General features: G+C 42.2%; 1 protein-coding gene across 2 annotated transcripts in view; it reads left to right on the top strand.

Annotated features, from left to right (window-relative positions):
* thrab (thyroid hormone receptor alpha b) overlaps positions 1–24,433 on the top strand; it is a 235,034-nt gene that overhangs the window by 83,656 nt on the left and 126,945 nt on the right. For both annotated transcript variants that reach the window (XM_049564453.1, XM_049564450.1), the window contains exon 3: positions 8,839–8,917. The gene's annotated coding sequence lies outside the window, so the exon portion shown is untranslated. The remainder of the gene's footprint in view (positions 1–8,838; positions 8,918–24,433) is intronic.

The raw sequence follows: 24,433 nt of genomic DNA, 5'->3' as shown, positions 1-24,433 counted from the left end.
TTTGTGATCCCTCAGGCTGCTGGCACTGACACTCATTATTACTTCAGTAGTTTGACAGTGTTTTCTCTTTGTGCCACTGGTTTGTCAGCATTTTGTCTCCTAACAAAGAATTTCCAAAGGGGCATTTGGTGTCAAATCGAATTTACTTCTTATTTTGACTAAGTGAGATGGGTCGAGGTTAAGTGCAGTGGAAGGAGGAGATGGTGAAAAGGTGGTGATGAGTAGCATTAGGAAATGTAAGTGCCACAATGAAGCCCTGTTTTCTTGTGAGCTCAGCAAAGCCATTGACAGGGGGATCTGCTTTATGCCAGGCCACTACAGATTGGTTTTGAGCCCTTTCCCAGAGAGAGTATCCATGATGCAATGTGCTGATGCAAAATAGACGAGTGGAATATTGGCTGACATTTTTCCTGAAATTACAGATAGCCAGTTGATCAAAACCATTGCAGTGTGCACTTCACTTGCAGTCTCTCCTGCTTTGACTTCTCAGCACTAACCCACTTAAAAAAGTTTGTATCGTTAAGAGCGCCCCTTAGAGTATTTCTGGAGGCAACCCGCCTAAAATTGTCTGCCTGTCCTACAGTTGATGATGATGTGTTTTGCTGAAATTGCAGGTGTAATTGGGGCCTTTGTATGTTAAGATGACACGTTGCACCCCCAGAGCTGGAGCTCTCATGACTTGCCATGTTTAGCCTTGCATGGCTTGGTCTGCATCGTCAGAAGATCTTTTCCCTGGAGGCAGAACAGCGAGGCAGGATCTGATCTTTACCATCCACCATCATTCATAGTCCTGACAGGCCAGCGAATTCCACACACCCCTCCCTGCCTGCAGTTCAAAGCCTTACATTTGCCACCAGAGAGGGGGGTGTAGTGGTGAACTTGGGGCCCACAGACAGAATTTACCCTCAAGATGTTTTCAGTTGAATGTCCTCTGAAGTGGGAAGAGTTTTTCTGCTTCTGTTTTAGACTCCCTCCACTCCACTGTGGGTACTTTATCTGGTGAGATCATATTGGTGCCGTTTTTTGAGACACTTAGAGGAAACAGGGGAAACACATATCACACAAAACAAGCCTCTCCTGCTGCACGCATCACTACTTTGAGAATGTGGAACTCTTAAGTCGCCGCAAGGCTTATAACTGTGATGCCTTTATTGCAGAGTCACGAAACACCGCCGCCTTTTAATTTGTACTAATGATTGTCTTCATTGTTGGGTTGAAAGATAGCAGGGCAAACACTCACATAACAGCCTCTAAAATACTTAAATGACACAATCTCATGAACTACCCCAACAAGAGCTGTAAATGAAATTGTTAAAACATCATGGATTTCATTGAAAAGGTAGGTTTCACAGTCTGTCTTTGAAAATATAACGATTTAGTGGTGATGTCGAGACTTGGAAGGCGTAGTCAGATAGACATCACTCAATCAGTCACGGTGAGCACAAGACTCAGCCTTTGATGGATCTTATCAAAGCCTCCCCCTTTTTGCACTCTGGAAAACTTCCAGGCTTATTTAGGGCTATCGGATTATTAGATATTCCTGTTTAAGGCTTTTATGACTCCGTTACTTCAGGTCAAATGACAGCTTAAATTGCATTTCGACACCAGACCCCTAAACGCCTCCTGCACCTTAAATCGACCTCTTAGCTGAACTTGATCTCCTTGTGATGTCGTTTGGTGTCTCTAACTGCCATACGACCTTTTTTGGTTTGGCATTTTCATCTGTTTAATGGCTTCAAAACCAACATGAACAAAAACTAACAGTACTTTGCCTTGCACACTTTCCTAATTTGAGGTTTCCTTGTCGAAAATGGTTCCTTTTATTCCTTCCCACAGTTGTCATCTGCAGTACCTCAATTTCACCCTTGCACTTTGCTATGCAATATTGATTATGACCCAATTTCCTTGTGCATTAGACTGTGCAACCTCACAACCTCGTGTTGTTTACTCTTAGCACCTGTGGTCGCTTTGCTAACAGGAAATAGGAAGTTGCTCATTTACAACTTGCTCTGCCATGACTTTGTTGTTGATGCATCAGCAATACCTCAGATGTCAATATCAGCTGATGTCTGGGCCACATACCTTTAAGTGATGGTGTGTTTGTTGCTCAGATATTTCACAGGTTTGAGTCGAGCTCAGAAAATCCTGTTCAGTGTAAAGAAAAAAGCTAAAGCTGTTGATCATATGCATGACCTTTGCCACAGATCAGTGAGGGCTGTGCTAACAGTGTAGACACGCCTCATGCTCCATTGAATATTGTTTGACTTTTCACCAAGATCAGCTCAGATACACTATATAAGATAGCTATCCAGTCTGTGCAAATATAGCGCAGGCATGTGATCACATGCCACACTAATGCTACTGAAATCAAACTTGACACAAGACACCCATCAGCATGTATACACAGTGCCAGCAGTGTCTAACTCTTAGTGTACAGAAAACACATACGAGATGACTGTTTATCCTCCTAGACCTAGCCCACAAAAATACTGATAAAAAAAAATCTCTGCTCAAAAAACGCAATGCAAAAACGCTCTTGAATGCTGTCAAAAGTAGGCTTGGGCCATATCCAGGTATTATACCAGGGTACTTGGAGATCCTGATGGTATGATTCTCAATACTGTCAAAAATACAGAACCTCATCTTTCTATTAACCTCATACGAGAGAAGCTGTGTTGAGGATGTTTTGCATGTAGTGCAGATCAGGCACCACAAGGGGTCAGTGTGGTGCAACGGGCAGCTGAACTGACTGAGAGTAGTGGGGATAACGTTACAGGACTGATTTTAAACAGCCGGCCTGCCACAGCAGAGTGAGAGTGGAGAGATTTTTTTCACATCTAGCTCAATGAATCGAGAGTTTATTTCAACCAAACCAGGGGCGGTGATTGTTGGAACAGTGGACTAACTAACTAAACGTAGAGCTGACTCACAGTCTCTCCACACAGCCACGTGGAAACAGAGCTCTTGTAGAAGGCTGAGTGGTTTACCAGGGAGCAGGTGAAGCAGGACAGTCAGAAGCAGGCAATAAGGAAGCAGCCAGTTTACTTTCTTAATTGTTGCTGTTGGCCCAGGCTTCATTACCCTTGAAATCCAGAGTTCTCGCGAGAGCACAATTTGAATTTGCTCAGTGAGTCACTCTGGCAGTCAGTAATAATGCTCATTACCCATGCCCCTGATACCAAGCTGCACCAATCACATCAGTGTATCTGATATAGGCGGGCCAGAGGCGAGCTAAACAGATGACGACAGCGCTGCAACGACGAAGTCCGGAATCAGTCAGTAAACACTGCAAGATGGCTACGTATGAACACCAGTTGTTTGAAACAGCTTTGGCCGCTACAATGAACGAGTTAGACTTGGCTTTTTCTCTAAAAGAGGAACAGAAGACGGCGCTCGAGTTTTTCCTTTGCAAGAAGGACGTTTTTGCTGTTTTGCCGACCGGATACGGCAAGAGTCTAATCTACCAGTTAGCTCCGCTGGTAGCTAAGCTCTGGATACGTCACCCCGTGTATTGTTCTGATTGGTCGTAGTGTTATCCAATTGCGTGCAGTGATATTTACAAATACATGCTTGGTGCCGCCCCTTGAGTTGGGCCATTTGCATTACTCGTAGCCAGACCCTAAATCTTTCTAGATTTGGGTCTGGATTTCCAGGCTAAGGCTTCATATGAGCAGAGGAAAAGTCCACGAGCAGCTAGGCTAATTTAGACAATGTAAAATGCCATAGGCTTGTGCTAAAAACATTAGCATGTTGTACTTGTGGAGAAAATGTGTTCAGATAAAGACAAGTGTTTTGTCTGTGAATCCTGCGAGTTATAGTGAAGCTGATTTGTGTACTTGTGTTTGAAATTGTTGCTTTTAAGCCATGTTTAATGTGTGTTTTGAATCAACTTAACAGCACTTCAGAAACCCCATCGCTGACTAGTGTGTTGGAAGTTTAACTGCACGAGACACAGACACACCACTGCACAAGTATAAGTGCTAACAACGGTGTAGGCTACATGCACCTGTGTACTTGTGGGCTAGGTCTTATATTCTACAAGGCTAATGCGTCACAGAAGTGGGATATATCTCAAGGTGTTTCCAAATAAAGGTAACAGCAAATTATTCATTCAGATTGTACAGAGGGGGGAATCATGACATTTAGTCCTTAGCATGAGTCAGCTTTAAAAACACTGGATCCTACATTTCCCACAATGCAGCTTAGTAGTATTTTTTCTCTGCCTGTCATGCCCCCAGTTTATAACAGTTTTTCTGCCAGTTGTCTCAAGCCTTTTCTCCCTCAGCAGCCACAGGCTGAATAAAACTCTCCATCAGGAGTAAACTGACCTTCGTGTGTATAATCTTTGGAGTTCCCCTTTAAATTCTGTGTGAAGAATTGAGACAGGTCACATTACTAATTAGCATTACTCAGACATTCAGGCAGAATAGTTGTTACATTTTTGCAGGTCAGCCACTCCCCAACAATTCACTGTAAATACCAACTGGAGGATTCACACTGGTGTTGACAACCCGATGCTGGTTAACCACCTGTCAGATTCCTGCCTCGCAGACCGGCACAGCATGGAGACAGAGAAATTCATTCTCACTCACGCACTCTTTTTCCTCCCCTCTTTTCAGAGCACTCAAATTAGTTAGTTTTAGCACCAGCAGGAGGGCATCATATGACTGTGTCTCCATTCAGACTCCTTATTGTTTGCCCAGTTCCCTCTCGCAGCGAGCTACCTCTCCTTGTGTCTTTTTTTTTTTTTTTTTTTTTTTGCCCACGCCGGTCTGCAGGGGAAGAGCCCTCCAGCTAATTAGAGACTTGCCAGTGGAATTTCACTGCGACAAAGGGAGCTATTCATGTCGGCAGGATGGTGAAAAGGGCGCACTGGCAGCGGCGATAGCATTGCTCAGAGGAGTTAGCAAAATGACGAGACTTCACTTAAGCTCGTCTCCTTCCAAAGGCTCAGTGCTCGGTGCAGTGCTGCCCGGCCTTCAGCCCTCTATCATCTTGTGTCGCTGTGCAGCGGAGAAGCACAGATTTCAGTTGGCCCCTGTCACAGACTGTCAGCACAGGGGCTAAATAGTTGACCTCCCATCTTAAAATGTTGTCTTCACTGAGTTGATTTGGTGCCTGTGTGGCATATCTGACCCATATTCCCTCGGTGCACTTTTCATTCAAGCAGCCATACGCCGCACCGACACAATCCATTTCACCGCCTCACTGTTAATCCACTGTCTGACAGAGCCCAGTGATCCCCTGTGTAAACTCAGAGTGTGACCCTCCGGCCTCATCTATTAGCAAAATTAGTCAGAAGCTCTTGCACTTTCATCCATAAAACTTATCCATCCGTCTCCCCGTCCTCTCCTCTCCCCAGCAGCTCCACAGGAAAATGTATTCTTTATGTTCAGACGGAGGGGGAATTCCCTTCGTGTGGAATGTGAAACCCACCCATGTCTTTTTCGCCACATTTTCCACACATGCCGTCAAGCGAAGTGGGATAATCTCACGCCATACATCTTCATATTACCCGACCCTGGCGTCCCTGCAGACATGCAAATGAAAATGCAGTAAGCAAACAATAACCTTTATTGAATAACAGAAATCATTTCAACACGAGTCCCTTCGTAGTTTCACAACACGCCCACATATAGACTGCCAGACACACATGCACATGCATTCCTCCCAGCACTTCCCCTCCGATGGGACCGTATAGACATGAACAGCTTCCTCTTTTCCTTCCTGTCTCAAAACGCTTTGCAGTTGGGACGGGTTTCTTCCCTTCCTCTTTCTCACTTTCACAGGTTTTCTCACAATTTTAGATTTTTTTCTCTCTTTTTTTTCCTCCTGTCATCTGTTTCTTATTCAGTCTCTCTCTCTGTCATCTTTGTTGTTTTGTTGCAAGTAGCTGTCTGTTGTGGCCGGCGTGCCAGCTGACGCTTCTGGGCATTACTGTTCATGTGGAGCTTATATTGAGACACAGACCGTAATGAATTGTAGCAGGGAGAGATTGCCTATGAGCGCTAAGATCCATTTTGTCATTGCTGTGCCATTTTTTTAATATGAAGTTGTCATTTTTGTAATAAACCTCAGCAGGTAATAGACATGTTGTGAGGTACAGAGTGTTGCTGCACTCAGATTTTCACTTTGAGATTAATAGAAAGTGACAGGAACTAAAGCTTTTTCAAGCCCTGAACTTTTAGAAATTAATGACTGCTGCTTGTTTTGTTTCTACATCAACAGGTATTCTGTTGTGATAATATTAGCAGTTATACTAGTGTTTTTTATTATAATAAAAGAAGGTAAAATCAGCTGTATTGTTGTGAAAGATGTGGGCAAAAACAGCAATGATGTTTCAAGGAATTACGCTAATTCATCTTCCTGCTGAGAATTAGATGAGAAGATTGATACCACTCTCAGCGATTCTGGAGAAAGAATGTCCATATTTGAACTCAGCACCCAAACAAACACACCCCTTCCTTCAGTGCTTCGTCAGAAGCTCAGTATTGTTGTTATTTACGTTCATTATTATTTCGGTGTAGCTCTGCTCCTGGTGGGCGAGGATGTGGAAGAGGGAGAGTGGCCGGAATAGTATTGTGCGGAGTTTCCGAGCCACTTTGTTTGTTTCCCGTTGACAGAGTCAGGGCTGTGTGTGGACACTTTTTTCAGTGCACACACAGAGTGGACAGCCAGTGGACTGTGAGGAGATGTTTGCTGACTGATCCTTTAACACCTGGATCTTCAACAGGAGGTCCTCGGAGTTACTACAGGAGGACCACCAAATTATTGCATACATGTAGGTCCAGCTTATTATGCAACTCCATTTTATACAGTATAGTAGGGGTCCTTGCTTCGTTTCTCTTTCATCTACGGGTTCCTTGGCCTGAAAAACATGGAAGACTCCTCCTTCGACATATTATACACTCAGCCCCTTTAATTATTCTGTCACCTATTTGTGTGAAAAATGGAAACAAGTGGGAAATTATGTATAAAAAGCAGTAACTTAGAGCAGTGGTTCCCAACCTGGGGGCGTTTCGGGTCTCTCAACATCACATACACCCTCCTCCAGGCGACCCAGCCGGGGTTGATCAAGCCCCGGCTTGTGTCTAGGCTTTAGTTGTCCACAGATCTCCCTGCTTGATCCACAGCAATCTTGACGCCTTTTCTGCGGTGTCAGTGAGGTTCTCGATGGCTCTCCTTGTGTGCAGTCCCTTCACTTCCAGCATCTTGAGTGCCCTAATGAGAGACTAAACTTCAGTAGTGTAAGACATTTTTTAATATAAAGAAGGCCTGTATCTCAGCATTTCTTCATTTTATGAAGAAAACAAAATAAGAATGTATATCTTAATATTTAAGTATAAACTAAAAAGATCTCACAGTTTGAGGGCACAGTGAAGTCATGGACACAAGCTACATTTGTCCTGCATTAGAAAAACACCATTTAAACAACTGCTAATACAAAAATGGCCGAGCAGGGAGTAAACAAACACTACATTTGTCGAAAATGAAGCCTTCTAAGTATATATGATTGTTAAGAATTTCAAATAATCATAATGCACACAGGGAATTATATAAAAAGTTCCTATAATATCGGGAAAAGTTATTTCTGATGTAATATTCGCAGGAAATAATCTGCTGTTTTACACAAACATCCTCCAGTTATTGGGCTCACTATTTGTGTTATTTGTCCAGTTTTTCAGTTGTTCTGTATTGTTAGCGTTATGCATTGAATATAATACATAAAATATGCCACTAAATCAGAGGTCGTCGGTTTACTTCATGATAGAAACAGGGTCCCTCAAGGAAAAAGGTTGGGAAACACAAATGTAAATTTACAGTATGTGCGTAACTGTCCATCAAGAAATAGCTCGAACCCTTGAACCACAAATCATTTTTACACACCTGGTCAGTGTGGCTAACACAAACAAGATTACGTGCAGATTATTAAGACATTTATAGAGTCATTAGTAGGTGTATTATTTCATTTTGAGGAAAGATATTAGCTGTCGTCCCTGTGCCTACAGTGTTAATGCTAAGCTAAACATGTCATGACTCCAGTTCCATACTTTGCACACAGAGACACAGACATGATATATATTGTTATATATTTCTTCTCACTTCACTCTCAAAGACAGCAAATAGCATTTCCCCAACTATTACCATGCTGAAATTTAGCACTTGTAGCTGATGTTAGCTCAGCTAGCTTAGCACATAAGTGCTGCACTAGTATCTTACCTGAGCTGACAGGCTAGTAAACATCAAAGAGCGACCCTACAGGTAGCAGACTGTCTGTAGCGTGCATGCTAACGTGCGCCTGATGTCAGTCTGTCAAAGTCTCCAGCTCCAGTGCTGACATTAAAACCAGTAATGCTCGCTGTAGGAGGATGTTTCTGCTCCCATTATAGCATGACTGTGACGCAGGCCCATAGATAAATGTTTGGCTTTCATGTCTGGCTGTGAGGTAAACAGGCCGAGGCTTCTGAGGCGAGAGTTAAATTTTCACAGAAGGAGGGGGGGAGGGAAGGAATAGATGGAGCGGAAGAGGAATAAAGGAGTGAAAGAGGGAACAAATACATGGTCTTCAGACTGAGAAGAAAGAGAGGAAAGATGAAGGCAGAGAAGTCGGCAGAGGAAGGACAGATGGAGAAACAGAAAACCAGAAGTTAGCATGAGGAATGAGGACAGAAGGAAAAGGGGGGGGGTTGCAGCGGGAGGCCGGTGGCTGTCCTTGCTGGCCTTTGTACTGTATGGCCTTGTTTGTTTTCTATATGCTGTATCCCTCCCTTCCTCCTCCCTTCGTCCTCTGTCTCTGCTGCTCACCCACCCTAACAATCCTCTTTTTATTTCTTCCAGGGCGGAGACAAGGCGGACCACACAACGCAGGAGGCCTGAGGAAATCATTAACTGCACACAAACACATACAATATGACTGGTACGTTATGTTCTGCCCGTCTTCCCCACTCATTTAGCCCATGTATGTTTATTATGAGTGTGTGTGTGTACATGTCACGGACTCCATAAGCTGCTGGTTTGTATAATGAGTCATTATCTTTATCCCTTGCATTGTCCTCATCCTTTAATTGTGCACAGTGATTTGTCACGTATGCTGTATGTGCAGCTCATAAGCTCGCTCTCTGTGCAGCCCTGCCCCGCTCAGCTTATAGCTCACATTCACTGACTCCCACTGGTGAGTTATTACAGGTATTATAAGGCTGTTGCAGTGGATACAGCAGGAGCATACAGGAGCAGCATGTTTCCTTCACTTTCCCCCAAAAGTTTCAGTTTGATTTACAAAGTAAAATCCCTTAAAATGTTTTCCTACCTGCTAACAGTAAGCCAAAAAGAAAGACATTCATCCATGTCTTGTAGTAGTTCCTAATTCAGTTAGTTCAGTTGATTTATATTTGACACTGTTGCCTCACACGTTCATTCATCTTTCCGTGTGAGGTGGTTTTAAATAAGAGGTTTTGCTCAGTGGAAATCCACATGACAGGAAATTGAAACAACCCCATGATGGCAGGTTTGATGGAGCACCATGTGTCGATGTTGAATTCAAAGAATTAGACTTTTATGTAAATTCTCTTTCTATGACTGCACAAAGCATCTTCGGCAATCAACTTTTTTTTTTTTTTTCCTGAATGGTGCCTCCCGTGGTCCTCTCCTCTCCGCGCACAGCTGGAGCGAATGGGGAAGCGCGTAATTGTGGTTTAATCCCGCTCTAAGTCCCTGCAGCATTAGGGAAGCAGCGGAGGCAGATAATGCATAGCAGCTCGGGCAGAGCGAGGCGGAATAACCCCCAGAGTTGTTTGGACAGATGTTTGGTGAGAACAGCTTTAATGGTAGAGAGCCCACACTGGACCAAAGGGGGACTGGTGTCAGCCACAGGTTGAAGTGGGGGAACTGGATGCAGAGTGAGCATGTGAAATGAGCCGTCACTGTTGTTGCAGCCCGTCTCTGTGTGTTGCTGTGGCGATCACTGCAACACGGGTCACTGTTAGCACTGTAAATATTTGCCTGTGTCATAATTGGTTATGATTTTTGGTAAATAATTGACATCCAGATTGTTGACCTCTGACCTCTTTACAGTAGAAACGGTCAGTAACCTTGTTTCAGTCGGAGTTAATGTTGCTTTGAGTAAATATTTGTTGCTGCCAATCAGTTTTCACATGCGACATCTGATGCTGTTGTTCAGTACATAAAACGTCTCAGATTTCATTGATTTGACACCTGCATGCATTTTGTTTAGAGTTTTCTAGGCAAACCTAAATTTCAACAGTGTTGTGGTGATACTGGGGCTCATAATTTTGACACAATACCTTGAAAAATATCAATAACATGTAAAGATCAATCTCACAAGGCTGACGATGATGACTTTTCCTTTCTTGGTTTTTAGCAGAGAACAGCAGAATGACTGTAGTGAGCATTAACTGTAATTAAAACATTTTTACATGAAGCAAAAACAGTACTCTTCTTGCAGAAGTGCAGTCGAAAGGCATAAAGTGCAAGTTGCCTGCATGCAACCTGAGCGAATGACAATGACAAGAATACAGAGCTGTGATTGAGTGAGAGGAGGCGGGGCTCCAGGGACACTGCAGCGGTGTGTGTGTGTCAACTCATTGTCTGAGAGAAGAGAGTGTGAGAAAGTCGTACTGATACTGAGGAAAATGAGCATAGAAACAGTTTCATATATTCACAATCACACAGTGTTGATAAGTAATTTTGGACAACACTTACATTTAGCTTTTTTGTGCTGCTGTCTTGGCCAGGTCTCTCTTATAAACTTATCTTTTTAATTATGGGTAAAATAAAAAATAAATTAATAGAAGGAGAAGATATACTTAATTAATCCCAGAGGGGAAATTCAGTTTACTCACTCTGTCATGCTACAGCTGGACAATATAAAGATATTATATCGTTACCGAGATATGACACTATATATCGTCTTAGATTTTGGATATCGTTGTATCATGATGTGGCATAAATGGTGATTTCCCCTCATTTTAAAGGCTGCATCACAGCAGAGTGATGTAAATATATCAACTTACCACACTTCTCTATTTGTTTTAACACTTTCATGAACCCACTCAGTTGCTACATCCACATTATTGATGATTGTTGATCAAAAATCTCATTGTGTTAGTAGTCATTGCCACAACTTTGTCATATCAGAGAGGGTATTTGTTCAGAAATATTGTTGTGTTCGATTTTGTCTCCCAATCCTAACACTGATGAAGTGCTTTTGAGTGGACTTAAAAATATCTAGATGTATATTGTGTCGAGATACAGCCTAAAAATATCGTGACATAATTTTCAGAGCATATCGCGCGGTCGTATGTCATACACACACAGGCCTGAAATACACACACATGCACAAACAGACAAACACAACCTATGCATGCATTGAATGGAGAGAAGTCAGAGCGAGGGGGCTGCCCATGGACAGGTGCACCAAGCAGTTGGGGGTTCAATGCCTTCCTCAAGGGCACGTCAGCAGTACCCAGGAGGTGAACTGGCATCTCACCAGCTACCAGTTCACACTCCATATGAGGGCTTGAACTGCAGCGCCTTTGGTTCCCAATACAAGTCCCTGTGGACTGAGCTACTGCCGCCCCATAACATAACTGAAAATAAGCCTTTTAGGTGCAAATGAATGGATGAAATACAAAAATGTAATTTTTTTTATTTTAATGTAACTGCTCAAATACACTGATAAAAAATCAGATCCTGTCTTTACTGTACTCTCGTGGTTAAACTTTTTTTTTTAACACTTTATTTATAGAGATTTTTCCATGTATCAGACATTAACATAAGATAAAATCTCATATGTCCAGAAATATAGAGAGAAATGGAAGGAATAGAAAGAGGAACAGACAGGTCACACACAAAAAAAAAAGAAAAAAAGTGCATCATAGTGTATCACAGTGCAAGTAGAGCAGACCACCTGGTGTGGTATGAGTTCATGGTTCCAGGCCAGGTAAACTATGCACATAGTTTTTTAATGGGTCCCAGGTTTTGTAAAATTTCTTAATGGAGACGTTGAAGATACATCTGATTTTTTTCCAGCTTGATGTTCTGCATCACGTGTTGGATCCATCGACATGCTTCTATTTACATAAAACGTCTGGCTAACAGAGCGGAAAAGGCAATGACCTTCTGTCAGTGAGCTGAGATATTGGAATCCCAGTTAAACTTTCATATCAATAATTTAAGCTCCAGGTGAAGTGCGAGACTTTTTCATATAAATAAACATCTGCTACATTCAAGTCCTCGCCAAACAAGTTCACACAATGCTGATTAAGCCTGTCGCCGCCAGGGAAAGCTCTCTGTATTCAGCAGTACACTGGAGTTTTCTCTGTTGCTACTTTCCCACACTCTTCCACTGGAAGTGATGCGTTTTACGTCAACCAGCCAGAGCGACAGGAGGCAGGAAGGGAGGGAGACGTAGCGACGGAGCAGCCGCTTCGACTAGTCAAAAATATCAATTCAGACACATATGGATTCTGAATATTTGCAACGGTTTCAACAGTAATTTTCCAACGTGTCAATTCTATCAGCACTACTTTCTTGCTCTCTCTTCTCCTCGACAGCAAGTTGACACACACACTGCTGCAGCGCTCCCATAGCCCCGCCTCCACTCACAGGGCTGTCTTCTCGTCACTTTCATTCGCTCCTTTTGCATGCAGGCTTTGGCAGAATGGTTTTGATTTTTGCTCAAGCTTTATTGCATTTTGAATATGTGACAATCTCAGAGGCTTTTCAACATGTGCACCACTGTTTTTGTTAATGTTAACTTCAGTCATTCTGCTGTTCTCTGCTACTAACCAAGAAAAGACGTCATTGTAGTCATGTTATATTTATCTTTAAATAACAAAATTTAATTGTATTCCCACAATTCCTTTGATATCAAACTGGTATCAAATATTTCTATTTTTCAAGGTATTGGATCGAAGTTAGAAATTCCGATTTTGTGGCAACACTAGCCAGGAGTATGGCGGAAACTATGGTGGAAAATCCCAAGAAGCATCCAAGAAAAGTTTCTGAAAAAGAAACTCAGTGTTCAGAGGAAGGATTACAGTCAAAAAACGACTTGAAGAGAGCGCTCATGGGGGCGGGGGAGATGCGGCAAGCTCACCTGCAGGCGTGCGTCATGCAGTAAACACGTGTTGACATTGTTAGTAAGTGTAATTACTCTCACAGCCAGACGGGGGAGACAAAAGTTCCGCACTCCAGCTTTAAAAACACTTAGATAAATTAAAGTATCACATCATGCTCAGTATCAGCAGATACCCAACATAAGGACTTGGATCAGGACCAAACAACATGATCCCTACATCCCGAGGTACAAATACGGCGTCCAAAATATGTACGTATGTGTTTACTTGCTTGCTTAAGCTATAGAATACGTAGCAACTGCGGGAGAAGTTGCAACTCAATACGTTCTGTCAGGCCGAGAGCATCTACAATGTCACCCAGTAAAGTGAGACGCCTCGATGATTCATGGCGCTTGTAAAAGCTGTGAAACGTGCTCACTTCTCACTGGCTCCTGCGGTGACCTTTTGGAGCCGCTTTCAAGTCGAGCTTTTCTGTCAGCGTGGCCCCCGCCGGACAGTGTGCTCTTTGGTTAGATGAGGGCCAGAATATGTGCGATTTCTTCCACAGAGGGAGAGATGTCGTCAGTGGGGAGAGAAAATCGTTGCAGGCAGTGGAACCGGGGTAAGGGGGATATTTTAGAAGGTGTGTTTAGCCCCAGGAAGGGAGCCTTTCAGAGCAGGGATGGGGGCGGTGCAGACATTAGACTCACACATTGGGTTCAGGGGTCGCTGTGCACATCTGTGTGTGTGTGCGCAGGGTGGGTACTGTGTATACATGTGCAGCTGTGTGTCTGTAAATGCATGTGTGCGTCTTTAGTAGGAGCCAGGCGAGGTGTTAGTTAGGGGCACAGGCAGGCGAGAAGGTGGGATCAGTCTCCCATCACTGGAGGCAAGCATTCTTAACACCTCATAAATCTCACCTGGTGCTACAGGACCGCTGCTGACATAGCTGCTGCAGCACACACACACACATGCACGCAGAAACTGTGTGGCATGCACATTTTTAGTGGGCGCACGTTGTATGCAGCCATGTGTATATATAGTGTGTTTAATTGCACACAGGCGGTAAAGTAGGAGTCTGAGAGTCAGTCATGTCAACAGCAGCAGTGAAATTGGAAAACTGCAGTGATGTATGATCTATCGCATTTCACCCGTCTACTCTTTTGACATAAGAACAAAGGAAAGTTAATCTTGGCAGCATTGTAGATGCACTGAATCCAACCCACTGGCTTAATCTGCAGCACTGTCGTAATCCCTCCTCTGAATTGTCTTATGTCGCATGACAATCCTGCGACTTGCTCACTGATTCAGCCTCTTGGTGTCAATCAGTACCCAGACCCAGTTTTAGTGTTACCTGTTTTGGCTGTGTAACTTTCTGTAAATAAAGCCCCGGGGCTCTCACACAGTAGTAAAACAACATATTTTCCACTTGAGTAAAAAAAAAAAAAAAAAATCAGCCTCTTTGCTAGTGGAAAATTACACTTAATCTCTCTTATTTTCTTTCCCCTTAAAAAGCCGGATGTACTATCGCTGGCAATGAAGCAAATCACCCAAATAACGCCTCCAAATGTACAGCGATTCACTGGTGCAACTGCAGTTAGAAGACAGCAATTACTGGTGTGTGACATGAGTGCACTTGGTTTTTTATTATCTCTGCTGTTGCTGAGAGTGTGTGCACTTAGTGAACTGCTGCATAGGAAGGAATGCAGTATATCCAGAGCCCATTATATGTTCCTCCAACTCGTGTTGGTGCTTTTCTTTCTTACCGTCAGCAGCTGCGCAGGTGGCTTAACACACGTGTACACATATATGCTGCAGCCTCCTCTGACCTCATGTGTTCTTTGTGTCAGATGATTACAGTGCGAAAGGCCCCGGTGTCCTTAAAAGACAGCGGGGAGGGGGATTGAAGACTTAAGCAAGACTTGATCACCTAGTTTGACTGCAGAGGGAGTGAACTTCTCCTCACGTGTGGTGCCTGGATAGGAGTGTCAGAGAAGAAGAAAACTGTCATTTTAATCCAAGAAAATTAATGATGAGTGATGTGCCCGCTCAGCACACACACACTTGATTTGACTTTAATGACCACGGGGCCAAGTTCAGTGGAAAATTGTGACACATAAGCTCCATTCAAGGTAAAATCTGTTCACCTGAGGCACCCTGGGAACAGTCTAGCATTCTTCCAATTTAGCTCAGCCTGCCCGCCCCTGACAGAGAAGCTGTTCATTAAAAAAGACATCCTCTCTAGATGTTGCCAACGTTTCGGCAGGTAGATGTTTCCTACTTTTCCAGGAGCGGACCATTAATTTTCTTTTTATTCGAGCTAATGCCACAGCAGGGTTAGGCATCGGCGCTCACTTTCTTTCCTCGTCACGCTCGCTCATCACAGGAGTGTTGAGAGGAGAGCACATGGTGTGACTGCCACTCTCCTCTCTCTCACATGACTGTGCAGAACACACACGTGGATGTGAAGGCTTGTGCAGTAACGGCAGGAAAAAGCCACTGAGATATCGTCCATCACACACACTCATGCATAGACATGTAACGATAAAAATTCACACAATAAGTAACTTAACCCTTTGAAACCTGGAGCTACATCACTTTTCTTGTGCTGTTTTCAGATGCCTTTCACAAGTATTTAAATGTTTGAACCTTGCAAATTGGTGTGATTTCTTTCGAAGACATGGGAAAAAGGCAAATGTCCGATAAATTGCAAAAAAAAAAATAAAAATAACTAGATTTAGAAAATTATTTTTTAAAAAATAGAGGAAAAAGTAAAAAGCTAGGGAAAACCAATTTATTGTTATTATTAAATTGTAAAATTATTTTACAGAATTATTCAAATTTTTAAGCACTATTTCCAGGTCATTTTCCCTTTTTTGTTTTGAACTTTTTTTTTCTCTTTTCTTTTTTTTTTTTTAACTAATTTTTTGTTTATAATTCTCTCTTTTTACTAATTTCTTGCAAATGTTTTGGGTAATTTTTTCTTTCATTGCTCATTGCCTTCTTCCCATGTTTTTAAAAGAAATCAAGCCGATTTGCTCAGGTTTCACAGGGTTAAAAGTACGGAAATCCTGAGAGGCAAGTGAGAAAAAAAAAATCGGAAAAGTCGGGTCTCAATTTTTCTCTCTCCTGTGTTTATGACTTAAGAACAAGTTATAAAAAAAGCAAAAAGGTTTCGCTGGGATCATTTTTTTATTAAATAACTTGTATTTATTTATTTGTGAAACAGATGTAAACGGCATATTTGTGCTGATTAAAATACATTTCTAGCCACGAGAAAAACATGACAGCAGTGTTGCAGAGCAGTATATGTACCTTGTGTTCAGAGTGCATGGAGAAATTAAAACTCTTCCAGAAGAAAATATAAATGCTTTTAATCCGACTGAGAACATGGGGAAGTGGTGCACTTCAGCCTCTTGTGACTGAAATGAGTATTACAACAACAGACATACAAAAAATGAAACAAACGAAAATTTTGAAACTTGATCTGAGAAATGATTGCCATGTGCCTTTTCTTAAGTCATAAACACAGGAGAAAAAACCCATTAGATCAGACATAGAAAATGAATTACCAGATTTTTTTTTCTTATTGCCTCTCAGGGCTTCCATATAAAGGCTTCTGTGGGGCGCCCCGGTCCTTAATGCTGGACACTGGTCTGAGTCCGGCCCCGGGCCCTTTGCTGCTTGTCCTTCCCTTTATCTGTCCCCTTTCATATCTCAGTGTCACTTTCAATAGACCAAAGGTGGAGGTTGCATTTCAACATTGGTGGGGGCACCTCCTCACATTAATGATGAATAAAGTCTTTCTGATTAATTCATAAACCTCCGGACTTTAATAGCTCAGATGTGCTTCAGCAGGATTTCTGCTCACTTTCAAAACTTGTCCCATATACCCGTGTCCTCTGAGAAGTCCAGAATAAAGTTATGATATTAATATAAAATATAAAAAGTAGTGATATTACAAAAATAAACTCGGAATTGAGCAAGAATAAAGTCAGAAAACACTTTAACAAATGAAAATGCACCCAAATTAGCTGGAAGGCTAGTTTTCATTGGCAGTCACCGGCTGTAAAAAGACATCCTAGAAAAATTAAAAACAACAATAAAATGCAGCATGTACATCAGGTCAAAACATATTGCATTATAGCAAAAAACACATCAGTTATAAGGTCGTTACAGACAAAAAATGTGACAGTTAAATATCAGGAATAATATGTGACACGTGTCCCTTACTCCGTCCTTTTAAAATGCAAGTTGTCCCATAGTTTCATGCACAGAACCGTTAGCATCTGGATAATGTTAATAAGTTTGCTCATATATTGGTAGCGGCAACTGTGTCCTTCCAAAATATTGGTGGGGACATACGCAAACCCACACTCTTGCAATAAAGTTTAAACCAATGCCAAAGAATACTTATCTTTAAAAAAGGCATGTGCGATTAAAGTCAGTTGTTAAATCAGTAATAATGTGATATTTTCAAATATAGATGTAATAATATGTTACAACCAGTGATCTCAAATGCGCTTTAAAGATAATAGGGCTTTAGCTAATGTTTTTTTATTACATATTCAACGTACAACAATATAAAATTAAGAAAAAGAGAACAGCAAGAGCTGGAACCTGCAAATGACTTCAATTTTTGTCAGTTGATTAATTGTGTAATTCAGTAATTCCCAACCTGGGAGGGTATTTATGATGAGTAATGTGATCATTAGGAAAAACACATTTCTGATGCACTGTATATAACCTCTCTCTCTCTCTCTCTCTCTCTAGTGAAATATTAAATAATTTCAACCTTATGGCCCTTTTAAAAAATCCTTTAAATGAAAAAATGTGAGACAAAGAAAAGTAGAGTAGCCAAATATGTCACTGAAAATAAATAAGAATTTAAGGTAAAACGTTTAAGACTTAAACTAATGCCTTATATGATTTTAATTGTGACTTAAAGGGACAGTTCACCCCAAATCAAAAGTGCGTATGTCTCCTCTTATCTGTGGTGCCATTTTTCAGTCCAGATAGATTTCTTTGTACCAAACTACACGCACTGCAAAGCGTGCATCTACTCATGGACGAGAGGCTCGTGCTCGTGACAGCATGAGATGTAAACAATAATGGTGTCCTCCTCTGCTGAGCTGTAACGTGAGCTAGCTCAGTGGTGCTAGGTGAGCTAGCAGTAGATGCACACTTCCTTCTGCACGGTAATACAGTTGGTGGGTGTAGTTCAGTTGAAAGAAAATAGTTCCTACATGAAACTGCTCACAACAAGGTCTGTGGATTATCTTGACTAACCTGTGGAGTCTTTGAAATGTATTTTTTTGGCACTTTGAGCAACTAGTTTCATTATATTGGAGACACTCTACAACTCACACCAAAACCACCCAGACTGATAAACAGCACTACAGGTAAGAGGGAACATATGTATTCATGATTTTTGAGTGAACTGTCCCTTTAGGATAAAAAACACACACACACATGGCTAAACATAAAGTGTTAAGCCTCGCCAGAATTAGCTATGAATCACAGACACACTCACACAGGTTGGCGAACGCACACCTCTGAGACACCCACGTAAACACAGGCAGGCAGGCAGGGGGCCTTGTCACTCCTCCAGCCTGTAACAACCACAGAGCTACAGACGCACACAGGAGATCTTTGCTTCGTCAGCCTGAAAGTGTCTTTGCTGCTCTCTGTCAGAGCATTATCAGCTGAACTAACTAGCCGTCTGCTGCCACCCTGTCCACAGCTCATTGATCACCGGCTCCCCCACCGCTCAGGGGCTATTTGCTTGCAGCTCAGAGGGAATGGTTTCCTGGCAAACAGAGTGGGTCCGGGCAGGGAAAGAGTGTGTTCTGTGTGGCCGGCCTGCGCGCTCACAGTGACTGAAATGAGCCATTTTTTTTCCTTCTTACCCTGACAGACATTAGTTTAACGAGACATCGAATACATTAGCGCAGAAAGTACACAGTGCCGGCCCCGCAGCTGACCACCGCACTTCACTCTTGCTGCTGATGTTTCTGAGTGATTGTGGTCGTTCGCAGCTGTCATACACAAGTGAGGTCCCACTTTGTGGTGGGTGAAGACCAGACTCATTCATTTCTCCTGTGGCATTTTGATTTGTATCTGTGGATGCCTGCTCTCCCGGCCACGCCCCATTTTCAGATGCTTTTTTGGGGTCTTTTCACCTTGTATTCACAGAGCTGGTTAGCATTAATGAGCTGTCATGCCTCAGCCGCATCTCTCATGTCAACATATTTAAATATTGCCAGGCTCAACGCCCCACACTTAACACCATAGCTAGCTTTTAGCTGCACTCCTGCGTCGTATGGTGCATGGTCCCTGACAAATAAATGTAAACTATTCTGTTGCAGAGTGGAATTTCGCACAGAAACTTACAAAAGGCAACTATTTCATCCATTATTAAGCAAGAAGGCTGGTGTTACTCTTTATTATGACAACAAATCCCTTAAAAAGTCCAAAACCTACAATCCCAGTCCACCTCTTAACACTTTCTGACCTCTCCTCTGTCTGTGGCACTCAGCTCTCAGCCTATGGTTAGCTCCTACTTAGGAAGTGGGTCAAAATATATATAAATTACTCATATGTTTAGTTTAGTTTGTTCCTAAAACAACTGGGCAATGCAGTTTGCGGGAAGTGTTACTCAATAGAGATAAATAGTGCTGTTTTGGGGGGCTATTTTAAGCTGCAGATTAATACACTTTTGGTGCTCGTGAGTATTTAAAGCAGCAGGATGGTGTGTGTGTGGAATTATCTCAAAATAAACTGCAGTATGTGTGTGTGTTGATGTGTTTTTAATAGATTTAGCACAGGTAAATAAGATACATCAGACTTTGGATACACAGATAGTTAGGGCTGGGTATCGTTTAAGAGATTACAATACCAGTACCCTTAAAATGACATCGATACCAATAGAGTACTTCATTCGATACCCATAATGAGCCAGAAGGCGAAGCTTTTGATTTACTGGTCCATCTACGTCCCAACCCCTCACCTATGGTCACGTGGGTAGTGACTGAAAGAATGAGGTTATGGACACAAGCGGCTGAAATGTGTTCCCTCCGTGGGGTGGCTGGGCTCAGCCTTAGAGACAGGGCGAGGAGCTCGGACATCTGGAGGGAGCTCGGAGTAGAGCTTCAGAGAGTCAGAGCTAGTTAAAGGCTAAAGTCGACTGATACGATTTTAGCTTTGTTTTAAAAAATATTTAGCAAGCTAGCTTCCCTGATATCTATAGGTAGTGTGTTCCATAGCTTTGGGGCGTCATTGACAAAGGCTGCATCCTGATCTTCTTCCGGCTTTTTCTGGGAACCTCCAATAAACCAGCAGTGGATGATCGGAGTGTTCTTGGAGGGAAATAGTTACCAAGGGATTTAGCGATGTAGCTCGGTCCCAGCTCATTTAAAGCTTTGTATACAAAGAGGAGGAGCTTAAGATCAATTCTTAATGTAACAGGAAGTCAGTGCAGAGCAGCTCAGACTGGCCTGACGTGCTCTGTCCTTTTGGTTCATCTTTGAACTGACTGTATGCTGGGTAGAGTAGAGCAACTCAGGAGATGGCAGCAACAGAAAGTTTACTCACAGTGGGGAGTCCGAAACGTCTGGGATCGGAGTCTCCAGTACAAGAAGGATCAAATGCAGGCATCATTGAGTGGAGACGTTTCAATGCTACTTGGTACTGGGTAATTTGAGATGATACCCTAAAGGTATTGAGCACCAATACCTTCCCCTACAGACAATAATGGGGCTGTGTGTTGGCACAAATCTGGCACTATGCTATGTATCATGATTTGTGACATTTTTAAAGTTTAGGTTTAGGACTGTTATGACTCTACGTGTTGTTACATTTGAATGAAAGAGTCAAATGGCTGAAGACAGATTACAGCACTGCTATGTAGGGGTCGAGAGTTAAAACACAACACAAGTGTGTGTCTGGTGTTTACCCCAATTAAATTATTCATGCTACTTTAGATGTTGTTATGATTACGACATCCTTGAAGGACTGTTTATGTAAAGTTGTAAAACTGCTTGGCAGCCTTTTTCTTTTCTTTTCTTTGAACAATTGAAAACAAAACCTAAAAAACACACAGCACAAAATGAACCACTGCCATGAATCTCTGCATGTAAACTATCAAGTATCAAGTCATTGCTATACCCCGGTGTATCGATATTTTCTCACAGCCCTGGTTGGCTTTGTGCTTTCCCTGGGTTTTGTTGACATTCAGACAATGTAGAACACAAAGTGTGCATACCAATCTCTGCCACTAATTGGGCACAAATATGTCTGCAGTAATTGCAGACAGGTTGCAGTTTCCTGCACCAATGTGTCAGTGAAGCCGAGGACGCTTTGCATCAGAGTGTGTGCTTCACTGTGTGAGGCTTCACTGTGTGCCAGAATCCTCGCTGATAATTTATAGTGCCGTAATTATTGTTTGTTTTGTTTTTCCTTTTCCATACAAAATCCCTTTGAGGTCAGAGGCTCGGGCTGTCATCAGAAATTTCTCTCTTTGAGCTCAATCACATCAGATAATGAACTGGAACAAATAGGCCTCCCTTCATCTCCCCCTCTGTCTCCCTCCGTCTCTCTCCTGCTGCGGCGGTGTCGAGTGTAATGACTCGTCCACATCCTCTCTCTGCTTATTGGCTGGTTCGTCTCGCTCTTCCTCACATGCCCAGCATCATGTCACTTCACAAACAGAGGCACACTGATGCTGTTGAGAAAGAGCGGCTGCATATTAGGAGCACCACACTCGGAGAGGACCCAAAAAAGTGACTGTTTGCAGTGTCTGTGTGTGTGTGTGTGTGTGTGTGTGTGTGTGTGTGTGTGTGTGTATACTTTTGCAGCCTGCTAAATGTGCTTATGTGCAAGTGTTTTAAGCATGTGTGTGTGTGTTGGGGGGGGGGGGGTGTTCTTCTACAATTTACAATCCCCCAGGACTTCAAGAATGACAGAATGTAAATATTCACACGCTGTATTTTATCCCAAAATGGCATCTGCATCGTCAGAAACAAATATTATGTGTTTAAAAACATACATTCAGGGTAACAGCATAAAGAAACCCTTGTACTGCTGCCAAATCATGTTGCAGCTCTTTCTCCTTCTATTAGACCAGGGGGGCGAGGATTTTTTTCAGACACGTCAACATGTACAGTATTTCATCTGGCCGCGGCCACCTCTGATGACATCAGAGCACCGACAGGGTGGGTCTTTCCCCATCAAACGACCATGCACGAACACGGCAACCTGGCCATTGTCCCATCAATCAGCTTGTAAATGTCATTAGAAGGACGTGGCAGCGATGGGACAGATGACACATGTTGAGAGGACTTTTATCCCGCTCAGTGGGATATAGTGGGAGGTAGAGCTTTGCTCCTGGTGTGGGCCGGTTGTATAAGTTAGAGCCTGGTTTCTTTAACTAGCAGTTGGGGCCTAATTTGGTTTGCAGGCCTGCGTCTGGTCAGTCCCAGCATGATGAGTGTAGTGTGAACTCAGGTCCCACGCCGTTACTGTCTCCACTTCCTGCAGGAAAATTTGAAATCAGTGGTTGCTGATTCTGAACTTGGGTTGATGAAATTTAAAACCAAAAACTGTGCGTTCACCTCTAAATCTGTGTCAGAAGTTTTGTTTCATTACAGTGTTGTGGGGGTTCAAATTTTAGAAGCTTCAGCAACAAAGCTAAACTGAAAAGACACAGATATAGTGAAGGAAACATAATTAATCAAGCACCAATAACTTGACACATCATGGCGTTACATTGTTGTTTCCCCACTGCATTTGTGTTATGATTATTGGCTCGGTCATTAAAATAATAATAACAATAAGCTTTATTACACAGTACAGAACAAAACACAGTTACAAAGTGCTTTACAATAAAACTAAACACATTTAAAACACAAGAAGAATGAAATGAACTAAAATGAAAAATCAAGATAATAAACAAGAATGTACATCAGTAAGACAGCAATAAAATAGACACACAGCTCAGATCAAATAAAAGACAGTGACTCAGACAGCCTTCTCAGGCAGGTCGTTCCAGAGCCGCGGGGCTCTGATCTCAAAAGCTCTGAGCCGTTAAGTCTTCAGCCTGGACTCTGGAAAAGACAAAAGACCCCTGCCTGAGGATCTCAAACTATGCAATGGTTTATAATGGATTAGAAACTCTGAATGTAATCTGGAGCCAGGCTATCAAGAGCATTACAAGTAATCAGTAAGATCTTTAATTCAAGATCGTACTTATTGGTTCCGGTTAAAAGCCGAGTTCTGAACGTAAAACAATCAATGGGCCTCATGCAGCAACATTCTCCTAAAGTTCTCTTATATTTTCTCTCAATTTTCTGTCAAGAGAACTCCAGTTGCAAAAGAAGTTCTTAACCATCCAAATCTGCTGTTACACAGGTGTGCCGAATCTCACTTGGTCATAATTTGGACGACATTCCTTGTGTCTTAGAGCAGTGTGTACGACATTCAGAAGCTGACCGCACGCAGTATCATGTAACAGATTTTTAATGCTCTTATTTAGTTATTTTAGGGTCCAGTCAGAGAGCGTCATCATACTCAAAGGGGTTTCCAGGCCTTCTGTAGGACACAGTTACAACAGAATGTAACATACAAGTGTGTTTCAGTGTGTAATACAGGAGCCAAGATGGACCAATAAAGTAAATGTAAATATAGGTAGAAAAAGAAACTGAACTCTGTCTATGAACCAGAATGTCAGGGTGTGTCATCGTGATACTCTAATCACTTTAGAAACAGGGATAAAAAATCAATTAAAATGGTCCTGTTGCAGTCTGATAGAAAAAGTTATCCTTTCCAGTTTTTATAGTTTCAATTGGGATCAGTTGACCAATGGTATTTCTTTATCTCAAATATTTGATAATACAGTCATCTCAAACATGCAATAATCTTAATTTCATATGTAATATTAATGTATTTTTATGTTCCTCAAGACAGGTAAGACTGCTCTCGATCACAAGCGTATTTTACTCTTAGTTAAGAGAAAAGCAAAAATAAGAAAACATTGGTAAATCCCAGAAATCAATGGGCACTATCAAAATAAGAACAAGTGATTTTTCATATATGGCTTCCTGCATGAGCCCCAATATTTATACCTACAGAACTTTATTTTCACCTCTATTGGAGATCCTCACGTTTTTAAAAAGAAGTCAACTACGTCAGGCTAAATATTGTGTGTAAAATAATGTTACAAACATTTCCATTTTATGGAATGTTTGCAACATTAAAAAACGTGGAGTTTTATATGTGGAACAAGGAGAAGTACCCCTTAGCTGTACTCTGTATTCTGTATTTTTTGTGCTTTCTGGTGAAGTGGATGCCTCTAACAGTGA

This window comes from Epinephelus fuscoguttatus, linkage group LG20, assembly GCF_011397635.1.
Source record: "Epinephelus fuscoguttatus linkage group LG20, E.fuscoguttatus.final_Chr_v1".
Taxonomy (NCBI): Eukaryota; Metazoa; Chordata; class Actinopteri; order Perciformes; family Serranidae; genus Epinephelus; species Epinephelus fuscoguttatus.
Note: the sequence above shows the minus strand (reverse complement) of the source record. Positions and strands in the feature narration are given on the sequence as shown.